The sequence below is a fragment of the Vigna angularis genome, chromosome 8 (genome assembly GCF_016808095.1).
Source record: "Vigna angularis cultivar LongXiaoDou No.4 chromosome 8, ASM1680809v1, whole genome shotgun sequence".
Classification (NCBI taxonomy): Eukaryota; Viridiplantae; Streptophyta; class Magnoliopsida; order Fabales; family Fabaceae; genus Vigna; species Vigna angularis.
In genome coordinates, this window is record NC_068977.1 from 20,565,516 (window position 1) to 20,574,874 (window position 9,359).

A 9,359-nucleotide genomic window follows, 5' to 3' on the forward strand; every position below is an offset into this window, starting at 1 on the left:
TATTATCTTTTAAACATGAGAAGAACTTGAAAGAGAATATTTACAATTCAAAATATCTATGATAAGGTTAAAAATTAAAACACATTTTAAATTTTATAATGTTCATAAATGAAAGAATTTAAAAAAAATTAAGATCATGAATACAATTGAAGAATAATTTAAAAAATTATAATTTTATTTTAATTTTACAAAATGGTGAACTAGTTTGTGTTTATAAAGCGTAGGCGGGTGGATCTTCTCAGCTTCATTGACTTCCTAATATTCAAATGAGGATGACAAAATGAAGGCTGCAATTGATAAAATTTTATGTTTAAGATTGACATTACCAAAAAATTTAGTCCACATTTTGTTTGCGTGTGACTTAAGATATAGAGTGAATGCTTTGTAGTGGGTAGGTACGACGTGGTTGATGTTATAAAATGATTTGGAACACTTTACAGTTTTGGTTATAGGCAACTTGAAGGAAAGAAAAAGAGATGGAATGAATCTTTTTTATAGAAACACATTTGTGCTATTCTTATATTTATCTTTAAAGTATCATGAAACTTTAACGAATTTATTTCCACACCTCAATGAGCTCAACTTAGTTGCAGTTACACGGACACACCTCAAAATATCCAAAGAACATTTATACAATTAAAAAGTTATTTTTAGCATATTTTTGTATTCCATGTTAAATAAATCAAATTATAACAAATCCTAGTTAAAGTACAAAAATCAATTAAGAATCAAATATTAAAAGCTAAACGAGGATATAAATATGCATTCATCACACGAATCATAAATTCATCAATATATTATGGTTAAAGAAAAATCAACAAGAAGACGGAGCTTGGAAAATATAGATTATTTGGTCATATTCTTCGTAGCGAGCCTTCTTTTGATGTATACTTACTTGCTTAGGGTGCATGGAGTATAATTTATAACGCAGTAGTGTATATGCACATGATGTCAAAGGTTAAGCAAAGTCATAGATTCAGTTGGTGCATGAAATGTATTTTTGGATCATGATTTTTCATTCGGGTGTAGTAATTTATTTCAGTTGCTACTTTGATGGCTTTTTAAGACTACAAGATGAAGACGAGGAATGAAATGGTTGATTATGCATACTATACGATTATGGCTATTGTATTGCTATCAATTAAATTGTAATCTTTGCCAATATTTTCATTGAACGGAAGAATTTGAAATGGTTAAGTTAGGTTTTGAAAAAAAAATGTTGGAAGTCTTATATTGACTAGAGATAAGATTGATAACTTTTTGACAAGTAAACCAAATCGTTACAAGTAGTAAATGTAAGTTCTAAATATCGTTTTTCCAAAAGACTTGTGTTTTGTTTGTCTAATCTTAATTATTTATCAAATTCAACTTAGATACTATGATGATTGAATGCATAACGATGAGATTAAATTGTAATAACAAGAATTTAAAGATTATGATTGAAATTGGAAAAGGAGCTTAATTGGAACTGAGTTTCATGAATCACATGAGAATAAAATTATGTACAACATATCATATATATATATATATAGTCATTCACATTAAGGTATACTTGGTTTAATTCCTTAAATTCGAGTTCTAAATATATATATATATATATATATATATATATATATTAATTATTAATTCTTTAATCTATTTAACATATAATTTGCATTAAAATCATGATAAAGAATGACGTAGAAGAATTGACATCATTCTTAGTATATCTCTTTTTGGTTGCTCTATCTTATGTCCACGTTTAAGTTTACTTTCCAGTACTCATAAACATTTAAATTACATTATATTTTCATATAATGAAAGTCAAATTACGAAAGAGCATATGAACCAAATAGATATATTGCACAGGAAAGTTATACCATAGTGAGTTCATTACATCCAATTCCAACGAAAGATAAAATTAGCTACTCTTAGTCATTTAAAACATACACGTTTAACGAAATTTGGTGAAGAACGAGGTCTTGATGTCTTGAAGTAGCCTGTCCAGTTCTTGGAATTTTTTCATGTTTTGCTAACCATAACTCCCTGATTTTCTTTCTTTCACGACTTAATAACCACTTCAGAAATGCATAATTCGCTCAGTGAGCAGGTATGCATTTGCTGAGAAAAAACTCAATTGATCATTTGTTAACTGATCCCACTCAGTTGAGTGAGTTATGAGTGACTTAGCGAGGAATTGCTGACAGATCTTCAATGATCTATCAAGTTCATGTGCAATAAGCTAAGACCAACTTCCTAATAACGATTACATTTTTCTATGAGGAAAACACATAACTCATGAATAATTATAACTTTAAGAGTATTAATAAGCATGAATAAAAAATATTTTTCACACTTATCAAAGATCAATTAAAGTATATATGTAAATGTAAATTTTACTTTACAAACTGGTTTTGTGAGATTGAGTTAGGTTTAAAGTTTACTTTTTAACATGTTATCAGAACAAAGAGTTAGAATATCTTGACATGAGAAAGTGTGTTAAAAGTCCTAATCGAATAAAAATAACGTAAATTTGAAATATATATATATATAATCTTAAAATCCAAACATAGAAAGTTAAATTAGACTTAAAATTTATTGGAGAATTGGAAGAGAAAGTTAATTGAATGAAGTGTTTGTGTTATTGAAACTATAATGGTGCAGTTTTTATATACAAAGTATGCGAGATGTATCAAGAAACTGAAAAACTGATAACAACAAATTAACAAACTAATAGTTTGACTTGTTACAACCAATAACTCCAATCTCCTTTCTCAACCATTCAAATCTCTTAATCTTTACTGATTTTGTGAAAACATCTGCTAGTTGTGCTTCAGTGTTGCAGTAAGTCAATGTTGTTCTTCCTTTGTTCACCATATCTCTCAGGAAGTGGTACTTCACCTCTGTGTGCTTGCTTCTACCATGGCTTACGGGATTTTTAGATAGATTTATAGCAAACATGTTATCTATCTTTAGCTGCAATGGTTCCCTCACAGGAATCATCAATTCTCTTAGCACTTCCTCCAGCCAAACCCCTTGACACGCTGCATAACTACCTACTATATATTCAGCTTCACAACTGGACAAAGCCATTATTGGCTGCTTCTTTGAACACCATGAAATAGGTGATCCATTTAGCATGAATATGTAGTCTGACATACTATTCCTTTCAACACAATCACCACCATGGTCTGAGTCCGTGAAACCAACGAGTTCCAAGTCTCCCACATCAGCCTTATGCCTTCCAATTGGAAACAATATTCCAAAATCTGCAGTGCCTTTGACATACCTCAATAACCTCTTGGCTGCAAGCATGTGTGACTTCTTTGGATTGCCCATAAATCTGCTTATCAGCCTCACACTAAATGATAAGTCTGGTCTACTATTGCACAAGAACCGTAGAGAGCCTACAATATGTTTGAACCTGGTTTCTTCAGCATCCTCTTCAGTTTCGTTATAAGCCAACTTTAGATTTACTTCGATTGGAGTCCTTGCTGAGTTGCACACAGTCATACCAAATCTTCCTAGAACTTCCTTAACATATTTACTTTGATGCAAGATTATACAAGTTAGTATAGGTGAACTTCATGCCCAAAAAATAGCTCAACTTGCCCAAATCAATCATCTCAAATTCTGACTACATAACTCTCTTCAACTCCTCTATGTGTTCTAGATTTGATCCAGTAATGAGCATATCATCCACATACAAACAGATGATCAGTAAATCCTCTCCTTCACCCCCTTTTACATATAAATCGTGTTTAAAACCTTGCATTTGGAGGAAGCCCTTTGCAACCAGTCTGGCTTTGTACTTGGAGACTGATCCATCAGGCTTCAACTTGCGTTTAAACACTTACTTCACTCCAATACTCCTCTTCCCAGCTGGAAGATTAACAAGCTGCCAAGTTTCATTTTTTTAATGGATTCGATCTCTTCTCTCATTGCGTTTCTCCACATCGGTTATTTCAAAGCCTCAACTTCGTCTATAGGTTCTACTCCTACCAGCAAAGCCATATGAACCAGATCCCCTTCGTCACCGATTTGTGCATTTGAGTAAACTTCACACTCACCAAATCTTTGTGGCTGCACTTGTTGTCTCTGTGGTCTGCCAACTTCACCATTCTGCACCCCTCTACTCTTTTCAAACGTCATTGCTGATTCTATTGAGATGGAATTATCAACATCCTCCGCTATTTTGGTCTTCACAAGACTAGTGTGCCTCTAGTTCCAATCCTAACTTTCATTTTCTAAAACCATCACATCTCTACTCAAAACAACCTTCTCTTCAATTAGATCAAAGAGTTTGTAAGCACCAGTGGGGTGATAACCAATGAACAACATTGCCTTACTTTTATCCTCCAACTTCGATCTCCTCTGATCAGGAACATGCACAAACGCAAGTGAGCCAAACACCTTCAAGTGGCCAACTATCGGCCTCTCACCTGTCCACGCTTCAAGTGACACTTTTCCATCTAATTTCTTCGTCGGACACCTGTTAAGAAATGGACAACTTTGGATACTGCCTCGCCCCACAAATTTCGTGGTAATGCCTTCTCCTTCAACATGCTTCTATCCATATTGAGAATCATTTTGTTCCTCCTTTCTACAAGCCCGTTATGTTGAGGAGTGTAAGGGGAGGTGACCTCATGAGTGATCCCATGCGTCTGGCAGTGGCTCTCAAAGGCGGTGGACGTATATTCTCCTCCCCCATCTGTTTTGAGAATCTTCACTCGTCTACCGCTTTCCCTTTCAACTTGTACTTTAAATCTTATGAATATTTCCAGCGGATCACTTTTCATTTTAATCACATACACCCAGATCATTCTACTATATTCATCAATGAATGTAATGAAGTACCTATTTCCAGCAACTATAGGCACCTCAATTGGACCGCAAATGTTAGAATGAATCACTCCTAGGTAGTCTTTTTGCTCTCATGCTTAAGTGAGTTTTAAACGATTTCCTTGTCTGTTTTCCAACCATACAAGTTTCGCATACCTTTTCAGGCAATATGATCTCAAGCAAACCAAAAACCATCTCCTTCATACTGAGTTGCTACAAATTCTTGAAGTTCAGATGACCATACCTCAGGTGTCATAGCCAGCTTTCATCACTGAACTTTACTGAAGTCATGCACTCAGAACTTTCAACCGCTTCCAAACTGATCTGGAATGTTTTGTTCTTGGAAATCTTGCTTCTCAAGATTAGGTTCTTGTCAACATCGAATAGCTTGACTTTGTTGTCATCCATCACCACTTTAAACCCCTTTGGATCAACTGGCCAACACTTAGCAAATTGCACTTCATGTCAAGAATGAGTATTACACCAGTGATCATTGCATGCGAACCATTTCTCCTTCGAATCACAACATATACCATGCCTTCCACCTTTAACGTACTGTCATCCGCAAACTTCACCTTACTCTTCTTCGTAGCATCAAAATTGATTAGCCATTTTTTATGGCACGTCATATGGTTTGAACACCCAGAGTCTAGGTACCATAAGTCAGCGTGAGAACTAGAACTTTCAACAGAAGTGGTCACCATCAAGGTTAGTGGCTCTAAATCTGAGTCCTCCTGAGCGACATACGCTTCTCTTCCTTGATGTTTCTTCCCTTATCCGCATAACACTCATATGCGTAATGTCCATATTTGTGACAATTGAAGCATTCAACACTTCTTTTATCCTTCTTCGGATAATTCTTCTCTGCTCTTCCATCTTTCTCCACTGATACAGACTTATCATCATGATCATCCTTAGTCTTATCAACCTTCCAACTCCCTTTTGTGTGTTTCCTTTTCCACATCTCTAGCTTCTTCTTCTCATCATTTCTTGAATGGTGCACTTTCCAGGCCTATTTATCATTCTTGACAGGGTTTCTACCAATCATTCTCATTTCATGGGCTTCTAACGAACTCTAAAGCTCTTCAATCTTCATCCCGGAAAGATCTTTAGACCCTTCTATTGCAACCACTATGTAGTCAAACTTTCGTAGTAATGATCTCATGATTTTCTCCATGACCATAAGATCATTGATAGATTCCCCGCATCCTTTCATTTGATTCGTTATGGCAAGAATTTTATTAAAATACTCACCAAGTCGATCGTTGTCCTCCCTTTGTAGTAACTCATACTGCCTTTTAAGGGTTTGAAGCTTCACTTTCTTGATCTTCTCCCCTCCTACATGACAACGAACCAGTATACTCCGGGCTTCTCTGGCAATAACCGCGTTCTAAGTCTTCTCGAAATAGGCATCGTCAACACATTGATGAATGATGAATAGTGTCTTGTTGTCCTTCTTCTTGATTGCAGCTTTCTGATCTTCTGTAGCACCAAGACCAAGCTCTCGGTAGTCTCCTTCAATAACATCACTCACATCTTGAAACTTGAATATCACTCTCATTTGTGTGCTCCATCTATTCCAGTTTTTCTATGTGAGTATTGGAAGATTAGCCATTGAGATATCGCTCCCCGCCATTCCTTTCTTCTTTTGCTTCGACCACTGACCAGTCGCACTATATTTGTGATTTCTGAAGCACCACAGGTCTCTCTCTACAAGCTCTGATACCAATTCTATTGGAGAATTGGAAGAGAAAGTGAATTGAATGAAGTGTCTATGTTATTGAAATTGTAATGGTGCAGTTTTTATATACAGAATATGCGAGATGTATCAGAAAACTGAAAAACTGATAACAACAAACTAACAAACTAATAGTTTGACTTGTTACAACCAATAAAATTTACTTCTTAATCTAATGACTTTCTATTGAAATTAGATTTTGTGTACCTCTAGTTCTGCACCACCCTCCCACGTCCTTCCCCCTCAACCCCCACCAACAACTTCTTTATATTACTATTACGTTATCTTTCTCTGCTGAACAGGAAAAATTCACCACTACCATATTGGGTTTCATATTAAGCCGTTGTTGAATCATTCCAAAGTGAAGTTCCTCAAGGATGGTGGTTCTTAACTCTTAAAACTTTTACGAAGAAATATGAAGGATGGGGGTTGATTGAAACCGAGGCGTGGAAATTAGCAATGGATGTAAACATGCATGATGACCAAGAATTCAGTTGCACACACTTTTGTGGAAATTAGCAATGGGCTTAATTCTATATTTTGTTCTTTTGCAGCTTTTTATCTTTTTACTTTTAAACATTTAACGGCTTTTACTCATGTTAGATATCACTTCTAATATTAGTGTTTGTTACATGGAAGTGCTCAGGGAAAGACGTTTTGGCTGGATGGTGTGATTCAGGCAGCATATTTATAGCTGATGTAGCGAGTGAAATTGATGAAGTGGTGTCTGTCCAGTAATTTTCCCATCTTTGTAGAAATTGTCACTCCAATGTTATATGTAAGTAACCATGGTTAGTTTCACGATCGAAGGCTAATTTAGTGTGATCAAGCTTCATATGCAGAACATGTCATAATGAATTTCTAACCACAGAATGTGACTTAAGATTTGGGAATGCATTATTTTTGTACACTGTATCAATTCTGTGATGTTCATTTTAAGTTCCTATCTTGAGAAAATAATGATTGAAATATCAAGGCTAATTGTATGGTTTACAAACAAGGTCATAATTGTGTTATATGGCACTGAACAGGAGCATATGATCATTCAATGAGCAGATGGTACTTTTTAAGATTCTTAGTTTTTTTGGCTTTCCCTGGTTGTACTCTTTTAAGCTTTAATAAGTATCATGTCATAACTTTACATCATGATGTTATACTGTTACCGCGTATCATGGAGCTTCTCTTTCTAAATATAGCTTTTTGTTTCCACGAGCTTTAAATTATTCTTGCCAGGGTCGGTGAGATTTCATATTTTAACCTTTCTTTCTACTGTTGTTTGTTATTTTTCTCTTTATAAGCATTACTATACTCGAGCTAGGCCAAAAAATTTATGACCCTATGTGACGAATGTTGTGTGGTCCCAAGTTGAGTGTTTCAACGCCGGGAATCTCTCATAGGTAATGGTCAAGGAGCTTACTGCCATAAGGCTAATAAAACTGAACCATGCTCTCTTGTTGGGGGAACTATATATAGTGATGACTAGTAGTTCTGTGAAAGAAAAATTATCATGCCATAGTTTATTGTTTCAAATTCAATCAATTTCTTTGGAACACATATGAAGCTTTTTATTTGATAAGAAAATATTATTAACACTTAATTATTTGTCATATGAAGATTAATTTACACTATTTAAGTTTAGGGTTATCTGATGATTTATTGGAGAGAAGAGTGTTGTTATTTTAAACCCTTTTGGGAAAAGACCTAACCAGCTACCTATCATGATCCTATCGAAAAGTTTATATAGACTTCAGAAAATCTTATCCAAGCACCGACCCCCCACTTGGCTAAGAAAATACATTAAACAAAAAGTTATGAAGCTAAGATCTGAATTACCACCGACTTTAACTATTTTGGATTGGAGTTTGATGATGCAATTTGGGGGTTGTGCTCTTTTTCTCTACATACTCCTTATTTAGGTGCCTGCACTTTTACATTGGAATTCACCATGAAATTATTGTTTTTGTTGGTAATTCTAATTCATACGTAATCTCTTCAACTCAATTCCTTGGATTTTGTGATAATACAAAAAATGGCACAATAAGTATAGGAAAGATTTATTTACTACCTCCATCCCATAATTATATATGCAGTATTAACCTCTTCATTTTGTCCTGAAATAAGTAATGTTATCTCATTTTGAAATGCACTTACTATCTTTTCTCTAATAAATTAATATGTTAACTATTCAAACACGACCATTATCTTACTATTCATTTAGTATATGACCACTTTAATAAATTTTATAAAATAACGTGCATGCTTTTCTTAATTTATGTGTAATAGAAAATTTTATCTATAGATAAGTCGGGGACAAAACTTATAAATTGTTGAATCTAAGAATTTCACTAAAAAAATACAACAGTAATAAAATTTAAACCTTAACTAACACCATAACATCCCAATTTAGTAATATAAAATCACTAAAATGAAACATTACATTGATAAAGAAAAAACAAAACTATAATTTTATGAAAAACTAAATTCTTCACCTGAATCGAAATACTCCTATATCATTACTTTATCAACAACCTTCTGATAAGCTAACTAAAAAAGTTGTATCCCTAAGCTCACACCATTCACGTGATCATCGCAAAAGAAAAACAAACACACAAAGACAGGTCACAGAAAAACAAGGGTAAGCTAGAGTAATTTAATTGATTACAATAATTATGCAAATTAAACAAATATATAAGCATGTGTCAACTGAGCATTTCAAGCATACAATGACCAACCATACATTACAGGCAATGACCGAACACTTGACTTGACCATCCGGATTGTATGAATATGTAGTTTGAGA